Source organism: Rana temporaria, chromosome 3 (assembly GCF_905171775.1).
Source record: "Rana temporaria chromosome 3, aRanTem1.1, whole genome shotgun sequence".
In the NCBI taxonomy this organism is placed as follows: domain Eukaryota; kingdom Metazoa; phylum Chordata; class Amphibia; order Anura; family Ranidae; genus Rana; species Rana temporaria.
This window is the reverse complement of record NC_053491.1, coordinates 402,171,100-402,185,059: the sequence shown is the minus strand read 5'-3', so window position 1 is coordinate 402,185,059 and position 13,960 is coordinate 402,171,100. Positions and strand designations below refer to the sequence as shown.

Sequence of the window (13,960 nt, the reverse complement as noted above, 5' to 3'; positions counted from 1 at the left end):
CTATCACTGCCCATCAGTGCTCCATATCAGTGCCACCTATCAGTGCTCATCAGTGCCACCTCATTGATGCCACCTTATCAGTGCCTGTCAGTGAAGGAGAAAACTTACTTATTTACAAACTATTATAACAGAAACAAAGAAAACTTTTTTTCTTCAACATTTTCAGTCTTTATTTGTTTAGCAAAATAATTAAAATTGCAAAGGTGATCAAAAACCAGCAAAATAAATCTATTTGTGGGAATAAAATAATAAACATTTTGTTTGGGTACAGTGCAGCATGACCGTGCAATTGTAATTTAAAAGTGACAGTGCTAAAAGCTAAAAATGTCCTTGGGCAGGAAGGGGGAAAGTGTCTGGTATTGAAGTGGTTGATAATCCAAGATAACTCATCCATCCATCCATGTTGCCATGCTTCATTTTGCTGAGAAAAACACCTCTTAGGCCGAGTACTCACGGCAGGACATGTCCGATGAAAACGGTCTGCAGACCGTTTCCATCGGACATGTCTGGCCGGGGACTGCCCGGGGACTTCTGTTCGATGGCTATACACACCATCGAACAGAAGCCCGCGCGTAAACATTACGCGGGGCGTGTCCGCGGTGTCGCCGTGACAATGACGCGGCGACGTGGGCGGGCCGCCTTAAAAATGCTTCCACGCATGCGTCGAAGTCATTCGACGCATGCGAGGGATGCGGGCGGCAGGACATGTACGGTAGGTCTGTACAGACGACCGTACATGTCCGGGCGGACAGGTTTCCAGCGGACTGTTTTAAAACAAGTCCGGGAAACAGTTGTCCGCTGGAAACCTGTCTGATCCGTCCCAAAATGGTCCGCTCGGGCCAACACACGGCCAAACATGTCTGCTGAAACTGGTCTGCGGACCAGTTTCAGCAGACATGTTTGGTCGTGAGTATGGGGCCTTAGCATTTCTGTCTGTAGCCATCTTGAGTAAGGACAGATAGTTCATGTACTGTAATATTTACTTCCTGTAATCCATCTACCCTTAGCTCAGACGTGCAGGCAGGGGGTTGTGTTTAGCTGAGAAAGCCCCTCATCCTCTTTTGAAGACTCCTGGTATGTATTACATCATTTGCCTTGGCCTGGAAACCAGGAAGGTACTGAAAAAATTCAAAAAAGGTTTAAAACAAGTAATTATAATTTGCCTATCTATTTATTAATGCTAGCAGCGTAAGGATTAAAAATAGTCGGTGTTGATTGAGAGTGTTAAATTTCAATTTAAGGAGACCTCCTAGTTCTTATCTTAAGTCGGTCATACATGGATCGAATTCTATGTATGGGCAGGCTGGTTATATTGAAGTTGATCTATCGATTGACTCCAATACAACCAGCATTTCATTTTTTTTGTTTGATCACTGCCAGTGGCTATAGCTGCCAGCAGTGATTATTTTATTCTGATGGCTGATAAAACTCCAGCTGTCAGAGTACAGTAGCTCCGTGGAAGGAATTCCTCCATCAAAACTAACTGTTGATGGGGAAAGTGAGCAATTTTCCATCCTTCAACCCCTGGTTAGACCCCTTAGGCTGCATTCACATTGTAACGCCACGTACGTGGCGTATTTTGCCGCGATTTGTTTACTTTTTTTTTTTTTTTTAACAAATAATTTTCATTGATGTCTATGCCCGAATGCCAATGCCGCCTGAAAAAAAGGGTCCGGGACTTGTTTTCAGGCGGCAGGCGTATGGCGTTTAGGCGTGATATGTGAACCATCTCATAGACATCAATGGAAATTCGCCCCTCCAGCGGCACGAGCGTCGCACTTCAGGCATATATACGCCGAGGTGTGAATGCAGCCTTAGTCTTTATGTTATAAAGATCTGAAAGTGGAAGTAGTTGAGTGGTTTAGCAAAAAAAAAAGGCTAATAACGCAACGTATTTTTCTGTACATGTAGGGTCTTTAAGAGGATTAAGCCAAGAAAACCTAAACCAAACCTTGAATTGAACCAATTGATTTTCTTGCCTCTAGGTATTGTTAATGTTGTTTGTTTATACAAGTTGCCACATTACTAAAATGCTAAAAGCAGTCTTTTCATTTTGTGCTAGCAGAAATCTCCCGCTAGGGGTTAATCAAATATTTTCTGTGCAGATCACAAATATTTTTTTTGCTTTGCACATTCACATGAAAAACAGATAATAAAATTGCAGTGTAAAGTTATAGTACCAATCATGGTATATTATGTTCAATTCCACCCACCCACTGCCTACCCACAGCATGAATAAATCTTTGTTTTACCCACATTCTAACAAATTAGAATGTGTTCACATTAGAATATTCTTCACAAAAACCCTGCTTCATATTTTTTTGTTGGAAAAGATGCAAATTTTAAAGTTAAATGGTCAATAAGGATGCAAGAAATTCTATAAGCTGGCAGCAACAATGAAATCACTGCGCCCGTGAAAACCTATAGGCTAATCAAGCCTCTTAAATCAGTCCAATATCACCCTAACTTTGACCATTGCAAATTTAGAGAAATGCGTGTGGCACAGTGTTCAGTATGAATTTCCGCTTCTCTCAACACAGTTTTGGGGTGATCAGACCTCTTTATCATTACAAGTTCAGGTACTAATGTAAAAATAGGAGACCCGGCTCGTAAAGTGGTTCAGCAGGTTTAAGGTCAGGGATATTTTCAGGCCACACATTAAACAAAACATATCTTTGTGGAGCTGTTTATTTATTTTTTGTACAAGAGGCTGCAAAAGAAAAGGACCTACCCAAACTTTTGCCATGAGGTTGGAAGTGGACAAAAGTCTAAAATGTCCTTGTACTGTGTACTATAGTATTAACAGTACCCTTTGCTGGAAGCACTTTTATTCAATAATTTGGAGGTTTGTCCATGGATTGAAGTTGTCACCTTCTCACACAGGCTTCCAATGTTGTGAGAGAGGCTGCACCTTCTAAGCTAGGTAGGACAGCACGTTTCTCGATACCCTTTAAGTCCCAGGCTGCCTCAGATTTATGTAGTCACTATATAAAACCATGTTTCTGCATTGTCGGAGTTGGCACCCAAAGGGCTTCATAAAGGCTTTGTCACGCTACAAATTCTAGCAGTCCTGGGTAACAGAATCAGCAACAGATACAGCATGCAATCACATTAAATGCAGTGATGCATAGTTAATAAAGACAGGCAAAATAATAATACACTAGTACAGTACAGTGAAGCAATACACAGCAATCAGATTTTAGTTTTAATATGATCATATCACCTAAGTTCAGTCACAGACCTTTTTTTGTTACTTCATTATACCATAATAATTAAAACACAGAATAGGTATCCATTGCTATGCCTAGTCTAATGCAGGCAGTCTGTCACCTCTGCACCACCTTTGTATTTTCTCTATTAAATCATCTATAAAATCATGTGGGCGAATTTAGTTTTAGTTTGATGGCACCTGTGGATTTAGCTATATAAAGAACGGATTCCTAAGGAATGTCTGAGATGCTGGACTATTGTTTCCTTTGGTCACAGGATTACAATTAGGGTATGATTAATTTAATCACTTATATCTACAGTTAACCATGCCTTTCTCCAAGCGTCAATTGTTCTGTTGTTTGAAAGGGAGTGATGAGGAATTATAAAATTATTTCAAGCAAAGTTTGAATGATATGAATGTCAGAAGGTGAGATGAGAACAATGATAACTCACCAAAGTACTCACTTTCAGCAGAGTATTATTACTGAATTTGTTTACAAACACAAATCCATAAAAAAAAGTAATTATAATAAATTATAAAAATAAACACAATTTAAAAAATAAAACAGACATTTTAAATCTGTTTTATCATCTCCATAATATTTTTGTGTATTTTATTTTTTGAGGCATTAAAAAGAAGTCCAAATAGCAACTAACAATACAATCTTGTTCTTAGTGTCATGTTAAAAAAGATAAAAAAATAATAATCACCTCTAATAACAAAAAAATAAACCAATTCACACACAAAAACTTCAGAAGGAAAAGTATATATATATATATATATATATATATATATATATATATATATATATATATATATATATATATATATATATATATATATATATATATATATATTACAGCTGTATGGGATATACAGCTGCGACAGCTGAGGTGATTTTTATTTATTTTTTACTAATATGCTGTTTGCACTTTATAAAGTAAAAAAATGGCTTTCACTTAAATGCTCACCTTATACCTGGTGCTGTTCTCGACAGACGAATGACTCCAAGGTCCAGTGCTGCCTCATCGTTCCTTTGAGCCCAAGTCACCATGAGCCCAAACCCTGGGACTACATTAGCACATTTACAAAATCAAAAGAATTGTGCGTCAGCACAAAGTCAGCAGCTGCCTGTGATCACGCCTCCCCCTACTTGCCCCTCTGCACAAAGGGACAGAGTGCAGCAGCAGGTGGCATGTGTCTGTGTTCCACAAACCTGTCCCTCCCTGCTTGCTCAGCCAAACAATGGCAGAAAGAGGACACACTAGCTGCCACTTTGCACACTGAGGAATGTAGTTCCTAAGGTGGATGACACTCTGCATGGGGATACTGCAGAAAACTACAGATCCCAGGAGGAAGCAGGGAGAGGGCAAAGGGATTTTTTTTACTGTCTTCCTGGGAGAAATTAAGGACTTGGTGCCAGACTAGAGAAGGAGTCCCAGGGCACCCACCAGTGTAGCCTTCTCGTCTTCATCTACTGCCTCAAACAAGCAGGTTAACCAGTTATTAACTGCATCCACAGTCCAGCAGAGTGGGTTCACTGGTCATTATCTGTGGCTTCAGCCATATACTGTAGAGTGGGTTTGCCAGAGCTCATACCATCATTCCACAAGGAGCCCCTCCACCATTGGAACCCACCACCAAAGCTAACCAACCAAACAACCTGCACCACAAAACCAAGTGAGACTCCAGTTACACAGTTTGCCATCAAGCTCCTTAGACGCTACCACAGTTATACAACATACCACTAAGCAGCACTATATTACCTTAATAACATATTAACTCAGATCTACATAACTCCTTCCTGCACTTGTTGCTTGCCCATTGTATTACTGTTTTGTCTTGTTCAACTTATTGCTGCCAGAAATCTTCCTCGAGTTCCCACCTTATTGAGCTGGCAGTATCTGGAAGTCACCCATCATCATCATTAGTGCACCACCAACAGGGCCCCAGCCACGCTGGCAGAAATAAAAAAAATCCTAATTGTTTAAGACTTGTTTTCCTCCCTATTTTATGGTATTAATACAGACTTTAGCAATTCTTCACCTTCCTAAACACTGAGGTCCTGCAGGCAGACTTGGGCCTAGCAAAGTCACACCAGGGACTAATACAGCATAGCCCCTAGGGTTTATACTATCTATTTCTGGCTGCCCTTATGATACACTAGGTGAATCTGTTACAGTTTAAGCTGATTGGTAAAACCTTGGTCCAGTTACTCGTAATTATCTTGTATTTTAAGTGTATCACTACCATTGTTGCTCCATTTATCTTTTATCTTTGCCTACACTTTATTTCATGACAATATATTACATTTCAGGAACAGAGAAACACACTGAGTGTATAGATCAGTACCAACCCTGTTGGCTACATGAACAATTCAAAAATCATAGTTTAAAAGGCAAGTAATGCACTCATAAATTATCCGGTGCAATAGGCATGTATAGTGGATAGCGTGTCAGCACAAGGGAGCCCAGGAGTGGATAGCAGGTACCGCAAGTCCATCTTAGCCGTGGCAGTAGAGGCTGGGAGTTGGGGAGACTACAGCTTGTATGCTAGGTCACCGAGCATACAAGTTGCCATCTTCCTAACTCCCGGTCACTATTGCTGCAACTGAAATGGACTAGCAGGGCCCGCTATTCACTCCTGGGCTCCCTCGTGCTGACACGCTGTCTATTATACATGCATTTTGCACCAGATAATTTGTGAGTGCATTACTTATTTTTAAACTTTGATTTTGTCTAATAAACCATACTGTACTATAGATGGCTTGGTGCTTCTCTCTTCCTCCCCTTGCTTTGTATTAAATATATTAAGTTTGTCTTACTAATTGGTCTGGTGCTTACATTCTTTAAAATATCATTATTAGATCGGTACTAATGTCACAGATTTTGCCATGAAATTGTGGGTTTGGTTATTCAGCCTGGTGTGTCAGGGGGCAGACATCCTTGGAAAAGGTCGAGGCGAGTAACAGATAACCCATCTTAACCAGCAGCACCTTCAGAGACAACTATACATATGCAACCTTTCAAAAACTTCAAGGGCCACATTTGATGCTCTCTGTATATATAACGGTGACAATCACTGTGTAAGCATGTTCAGTGTCATCACATGTGCACTATAGCAGGGTCTACTGCTGGTTCTTAATTTCCTAATTAGAATCTGCTTACACAAGGAATTACAGGAGGCTGATATTGGAACACATTCAGATATTTAAAATAAAGACAACTATTTTTTTTTTTCAAAAACAGAAGAGAATATGAACTGGCCAGTAAAGATCATTAATTACACACCAAACGACATCTATTTATTCTGAATATCTAACTGCATTCCGTAGTATTTCTTTATATTTATCTAGAGTTTAGAATATTATATCAGTTGCTTCCATTCCTCTCAATTTTGGCCCAGATTCACAGAGAGCAAGGTGCACATTACGCCACCGTAGAGCAAGCACTGTACGCTACACCAACGCAGCGCAGAGAGGCAAGCATTGCATTCAGTAAGCCAGTGCTCCCAATGCTGCGCCAGCGTGGCATGGGTTTCGAAGTCGCACGCCGGCATAGGTTGAAGTGGGTGTGAACCCATGCAAATGAGGCGTGACCCCATGCAAATGATGGGCCGATCGCCAGACAGGTAAGTATAACGAACTGCGCATGCGCCGTGACGTGGACGCAAGCACAGCCCCCATGCGCCTGCTCACAACCACGCCGGCACAACTGCCTAAGCTACGCTGGATCACTGTATACGCCGTGAACATAACGTACGCCCAGCCAGACACACGTCCAACGCACAATATGCCGGCTTGTGTTCCCTGGTGCAGACCTGTGCATGTCTGTTGCCGGGTTGCACCTCTTTTATGGGGAATAACTTTACGCCGGACGTACAACTTACGCGCATCTCGTGTAGCATGCGCCGGGCACACGCACGTTCGTGAATCGCCGTATTTCCCTCATTTGGATGTTTGAATGGCTAATCAATGGGAGCCGCACCATGCGCCCACCCTACGTCGGCGGGGTGTAGCCTGTTTTTAGGCGCATATTTGTTTGTGGGTCTGGCGCACACATACGCAGACACACATTTGCACTTACATCGGCGTAACGTGTTATACGTCGGCGTAAGTGATTTGTGAATCTGGCCCATACTGTTTAAACTCTTTCTGAGACTGAGAAGTTGCTTTCTATAGGAACCAACTTCCGCATTCTTGTAGGAAAATTGAATATGAATATTTGTTGTGGGCCCATGCTTTGCTTTAACGTCCTACTAGTTTTCATAAATTATCACCTCTTTGTCTATATATTCCTTAAAAGGTAAATGAACTGAAAGTAGTATCTTTTTAATCCTTTAATTCGTATAAAAACCTCCACAATGGATCTGCTAATATATTAGAATAACATACTGTGTTTGCAGATCATTTGTAGAATACTATACTGAAAACAACATCCTAAAACAACACTGTTGATGCTAATGAGCTCCTCTGTGCAACACTAGTCATGCCGAAGCACCACAGTCACCCTGAGCATGACATTTTTCATGGTCAACAAGACACATTTTAGGACACTATTGATTCATTATTAAACATTATGTATTCCTTTATGATTTCCAGGCAATACACTTTCATATAACTCTGACCAAGTTCAGTAAAGCTTGTACTTGAAGCAAACCTTCATGCCAGACTGTTTTGCATGGCTTCTGGCACATTTCACAATCAGGATTCATATAGGATATCCCTATCATCATTTCCAGTTCTATCAAAGTAGCATGACTATTAGTGAGTTAAATGATGGCATCGCATTGGTCCAAAGTATTCTCCCAATAACTACTTGCCATGCCATCACCCTTGTCCAAGACAAAGCCTCCATCAGGATTTTTCTCCAGAACCATGTCATTGTTGTTACCCACTATTATCTTTGACTATTTTTTTCTAGTTCAAGGACACAGCAATGATAAAAATCCTGGTACCTCTACATTTATTGGCTGTAAGAACAAATATATGACACAGTTGTAGTCTTGCATTCTGATCATCATGGGAGACAAGGCTGAGGAAGTGCTTATTTTGCTTGCATCAGATTGATCAAATCGTCCCATCCATCCTACTCACAACGTTTCTTCATTGCAGCTTATGTAAGAGTCCTTGCTACTTACATACATTGGGCTAGATTCAGAAGGCCCGCCGTAAGTTTGTGCGGGCGTAGCGTATCGCAGATACGCTACGCCGCCGTAACTTAGTGAGGCTGGGGCTGGATTCACAAAGAACCTGCGCCCTAAGTTACGGCGGCATTGCGTAAATCTGTCAGGGTAAGTGCGCCGAATTCAAATTGAGAAGAGGTGGGCGTGTTTTATGTAAATAAAACATGACCCCTCGTAAATGACGTCTCTAACGAACAGCGCATGCGTCGTCCGTGAACGTATCCCAGTGCGCATGCTCCTAATCACGTCGCAAATAGTCAATGCTTTCGACGTGAACGTAATTTACGCAAAGCCCTATTCGCGAATGACTTACGCAAACAACGTAAACGACGCAAAATTCGACGCTGTCCCCACGTCCATACTTAGCATTGGCTATGCCTCATATAGCAGGAGTAACGTTACGCCGGAAAAAGCCTTACGCAAACAACGTATAAAAATCCGCCGGGCGCACGTACGTTTCTGAATCGGCGTATCCAGCTCATTTGCATATTCTACAGTGAAATCGACGGAAGCGCCACCTAGCGGCCAGCATAAATATGCAACTAAGATACGACGGCGTAAGAGACTTACGCCAGTCGGATCTTTGCCTAATTTCGGCGTATCTTGCTTTCTGAATACAGAAAGAAGATACGCCGGCGCAGCTTTGAATTTACGCGGCGTATCAATAGATACGCCAACGTAAATTCTTGCTGAATCTAGCCCATTTATATGCATTATAATATCAGTCAGCAAAGCAGCCTTGATTATGTTAGTATAAAGGCAGGCATGTTGTTGGAGATAACCAATGCAAAGAATAATTGCACCTAGAAGTTATTTGTTAAATGAAATATAAGTACAAATAAAATGATCAATGCAGATATGCAGTGCACCATTACCTGTCTCTCACACCTAGAAAGTGAAGGTAAATTGGGTATCTGGTGCTCCAGGAGGCAATGCCCTTAGTTTGTAATAATGTACATTTGATTAGTCAGTCTTTAGGTAAAAACAAAGTTAAACCACAGTAATGGGGTAATTTAAAAAGAGGCAGCCATCCTCAGAGTATGTCCAGCAACTCTGCAAAACATATAAAATAAATGTATAAAAGAAACAAGAGGCACCCCCCTGTTTCTTTCACACCTAGAAAGGGTGTCAATGAGGGAGCCCAATAGTAGACTTAGGTGAACATAAAATGTATTTAAAAAAAATGTATTAAAGGGGAGTTCCACCCACAATTTCACTTTTTAAATATAAATACCCCTGTAATACACAAGCTTAATGTATTCTAGTAAAGTTAGTCTGTAAACTAAGGTCCGTTTTGTTAGGTTGTTACAGCATTTAGATAGTTTATAATCTAGAAATAGATCGTGGCCATCTTGTAGACATCATGAAGCCAGACTGTATGACTTCCTGGATTTCAGCTTTGCATATCTCGCACATGCTCAGTGCACAAGCAATGTAATAGGTTTCAGTCAGGTTTGCAAGGACTACTGGGAAACATGATGCCTATCCCAGAAACCCTTGCAAATAGCCTAGGCAAATAAGGAGGAGGAAGTAATGAAGGACTACAAAATAAAGGTATTTACAAGCAACAAATTAAATAAAAATTGTCCATTCTGAACACTATGAGATTAGAGCATGCAGCACAGACAAACATAAAAAAATGGGTGGAACTCCACTTTAAGAAACATACAGACTGGGTAAGAATTTTGGCTGGGGGTAGGCTTTTTCATGGACTGCTCTTAATTACACCTCTGTCATATAAATAAGGCTTAAAGCAGAGCTTAACTGTATCTGTAAAATGTAATTAATACATTTTTATTAATCAAAGCAAACTCACCTATCCATCCATGTTGCCATACTTTATTTTGTTAGGAAATCACTTTGAACCCCAAACCCTTTCCCCATCATTTCTAGCTGTGGCCATATTGAGTAAGGGCAGATGGTCCATGTAGCATTGCCTTCATCTGCCATTAGCTCAGGCATGCAGGCTCCAGATGAAAGAAAATAAAATGCCCACGATTGCCAGAAACCAGGAAGTAAATAAAAAAATGCCCAACATTTTTTAAATACAATATATATTCCTATCTATTTACTAATGCTAGCAGCATAAAAATTAAAAATAGTTAATGTTGATTGAGTGAGTAACATTCTGCTTTAAGTACAAGTAAGAAGCAGTTAATGCTAAAAAAACATACATTTCTTCTAACTTCAATATCAGCAGGCTGATTTGTTTTTGCCAAAAGAAGCAGCATGCTTGCAACATATACAAAATGAATATTTGCAGAGAGGAACAAAGATCACTCTTCTGCAGCATCTAATTAGGAATTTGTTTAATATTCATTGCAATAGTGCTGAGCATAATGTTTGTGTCTGATATTCATGTGTCTGTCACATTTGCTTGTGCAGGTATTCCATTTCTGGAGGAAAGGGAAGTTCAGACTCTCCACTCTGTACAGTATTTATGATAAGAGAGGGGATTGGGGTAGAAAAGGCCATGCTAAATTGTTTGACTGAAGGGCTCAGCTGAAGCAATTGCTGATCAGCTCCTCTCTTAAAACCTGAAAACTGGAATGGAACAGGATTTTTTTTTTTATCTGCCAAGATTTTTTAGGTGAAACGGCTTATTTGAGGTGTCTAGTTTAGGCGTTTAAAAAATATATATATATACATATATGGTGAAGAAGAGATGGCAGAGGAATAGCTTTCTAAGATAACATCATAATACTCATTTTAGTTTTACCCACATCTGGAGTTTACATTAAAGTGGCCCTGTCAATGATAAATCTCTCAATAGACACCAGGATATAAAAAATATTTATAGAATAGCTAGATCTGTTATTTTGAGTAGATTTGCAGAGAAAATAAACATCATTTTGCATTGAGAATGACACTTTGTGAATGCAAGGACAGGTTATTTGCCGTTTGTGTAAGTTGCTAAAAAACAAAACTTTTGTGGTTAATAAATTAAGTATTTTCCTGATTGTTAGCATGTTGCAAATATGCCAGTTCATACTTAGCACATTTGCAAATTCTTAGGAGGAACATTTTCAAATTTCAGTAATAATTATACAGACAAAAACACGCTGGAAATTTCAATATCATTCTACATGCCTAGGAGAATACTGCAAGGAAGGAGGGTTGAAAAGGAAGAGCGTATTGTGCCCTGTACACACAATTTCCAATGGGTAAAAATCCGATGGAATTTTCAAGCTGTCTTGCATACACACCAAATTCCGACCGTATAAAATGCGGTCACGTAAAACACTACAACGTGCCAAGAAAAATTAAGTTCAATGCTTCTGAGCATGTGTCGACTTGATTCTGAGCATGCGTGTTTTTTTCTCCGTCGGAGTTCCTCACAGACGATCGGATTTCCCATCGGAAAAAAATAAAACATGTTCTATTTCGATAAAAGTCTGATGGTGCCCACACACGGTCGGAATATCTGATTAAAAAAAATTCCGTCTGACTTTTTTCATCGGAAATTACAATCGTGTGTACAAGGCATTAAAGTGTAAGTAAGTCCCCCTCATTTTCAGCCAAGGAAGCTGCCATGTTTTATGGATGGGTTTACTCCAACTTTAAAAAGCTTTTCCTCACTTTATTCGACGTCAAACATTACAAAAATTGTAGTGAAGGCATTTGCAGTCAACTAGTTACTTATATCAACCAATTTAAAGCAGTTGTTAATCTTTTTCCTAAAATAAAAAAAAAGGTTAGGGCCCAGATTCACAATTCACTTGCGCCAACGTATCTCAAGATACGCCGCGTAAGTGCAAATATGCGCCGTCTTATCTGTGCGCCGTGCCCACAAAACCAAGATACGCCTGAAAATAGGCTTCATCCGACCGACGTAACTTGCCTATGCCAGCGCATATTTACGCTGGACGTATTTGGCGCTCCCATTGATTTTCTATTCACATATGCAAATGAGGGAGATACGCCGATTCACGAACGTATGTCTGTCCGACGCAGTGCACGTAAAGTCATACGTCTGGCGTAAAGTTATGCCCCATAAAGGAGGTGTAACTCAGCAGCATCCATGCAAAGGGCTGCACCAGGGAACACAAGCCGACGTATTTTACGTAGGATGTGAATATGACTAGGAGTAGGTTACGTTCACGCCGGAGGCAGTGATCAGACGTATCTTAGGCAGTTGTTCCGACGTGATTGTGAGCATGCGCACCGAAATGTGCCCACGGGATGGCGCATTGGGCAGTTGGCGAAACGTATCTGTGTGGCGCTCGGCTCATCATTTGCATGGGGTCACGCCTCATTAGCATGGCTCACGCCCACTTCGACTTACGCCGACCTACGCCTTGGAAACCCAGCGCAGATTTGGAAGCACTGGCTTTGTGAATTCAGTGCTTGCCTCTCTGCGCTGCGTCGGCGTAGCGCGGGCATCACTAAATGGCGGACCGCGGGCCAAATGCGGACCGCCTCACTCTGTTATGCGGCCCGCCGCGGTACCGCCATTTAGCAGCCTTTTCTTTCCCCTGCCGTCTCTGTAATCCTCACACAGAGCCGACAGGAGGAGGCGGGACAGTTCTGGATGCAGGGCGGAGTTGCCGGAGGTAAACAAGCAGGTGATTGGCTGCTAGGATGAAGGGCAGTCTTAGCAACCAATCATCATCTTACAACACCCGCCCTCCATCGGAGATATGCCGTGCCTCCCTCCGATCTTCGGTCTATGCAAGGTGAGTGAGGGGGCAAAGTTGCAGTGGCTCTGTAGTTCCCTCACTGCGGGGGGGGCCCCCAGGAGACCGGGATATCGCTCCATTGTTGCTGGCTGCAGTTATGAGCAGAGAGCGTCTACTCTCTGTCACACTGCCAAGACCTCGCACTGACAGCCCACCCCCCTCCTCCTCCGGACACTCAGACAGGAGAGGAGATAGAGAGAGCAGGAGCTTCTCCTCCTGTATGCACCAGCAGCCCCGCCCACATCCAATCCCTGGCAGCTCCGTGCCTTGCAAAGGGAAAGTTCAGCAGCCTGCAGCTAGATAGATAGTGGATGAAAGATTGCAACACTCCACAACAGGGGATCCACAGCTCTCCAGGACAGCCTTTCTTCCTTCCTTCAAACCTCTCAGTGATTGAAAAGAAAGCAGCTCACAGGTGGGTCAGTCATGAAGAGAGAGTTTGTTGTCACCTCCAGTGCCCGTCTACCAATACAGCAGCCTGCTGGGATTTCCCTGGTATGGTGCACTACAAGCCCCAGCATGCTCTGTCAGCCTATGTGTATGTATAGCACAGGTGAGTAGGCCTGCTTGCTGACCACAGTGGCAGAACTCCACTGCCCAAGTCAATGGTAGCTGGTGCTCAAATAAACTGAAACCCCCCCCCCCCCATCAATTGCAGCCTCACTGTACCATCAAACGCAGCCAATGTGCCCCATCAAACGCTCCCACTGTGCCCCATCAAACGCTCCCACTGTGCCCCATCAAACGCTCCCACTGTGCCCCATCAAACGCTCCCACTGTGCCCCATCAAACGCTCCCACTGTGCCCCATCAAACGCTCCCACTGTGCCCCATCAAACGCTCCCACTGTGCCCCATCAAACGCTCCCACTGTGCCCATCGAATGCT

The 13,960-nt window shown here is 42.0% G+C and overlaps 1 long non-coding RNA gene across 1 annotated transcript in view; it reads right to left on the bottom strand.

Annotated features, from left to right (window-relative positions):
• Positions 1 to 925: 925 nt before the first annotated feature.
• Positions 926 to 13,960, bottom strand: part of LOC120932995 — a 32,573-nt gene continuing 19,538 nt past the window's right edge. Inside the window, exon 3 of the long non-coding RNA XR_005748052.1 lies at positions 926 to 1,118. This is a non-coding gene — a long non-coding RNA (uncharacterized LOC120932995). The remainder of the gene's footprint in view (positions 1,119 to 13,960) is intronic.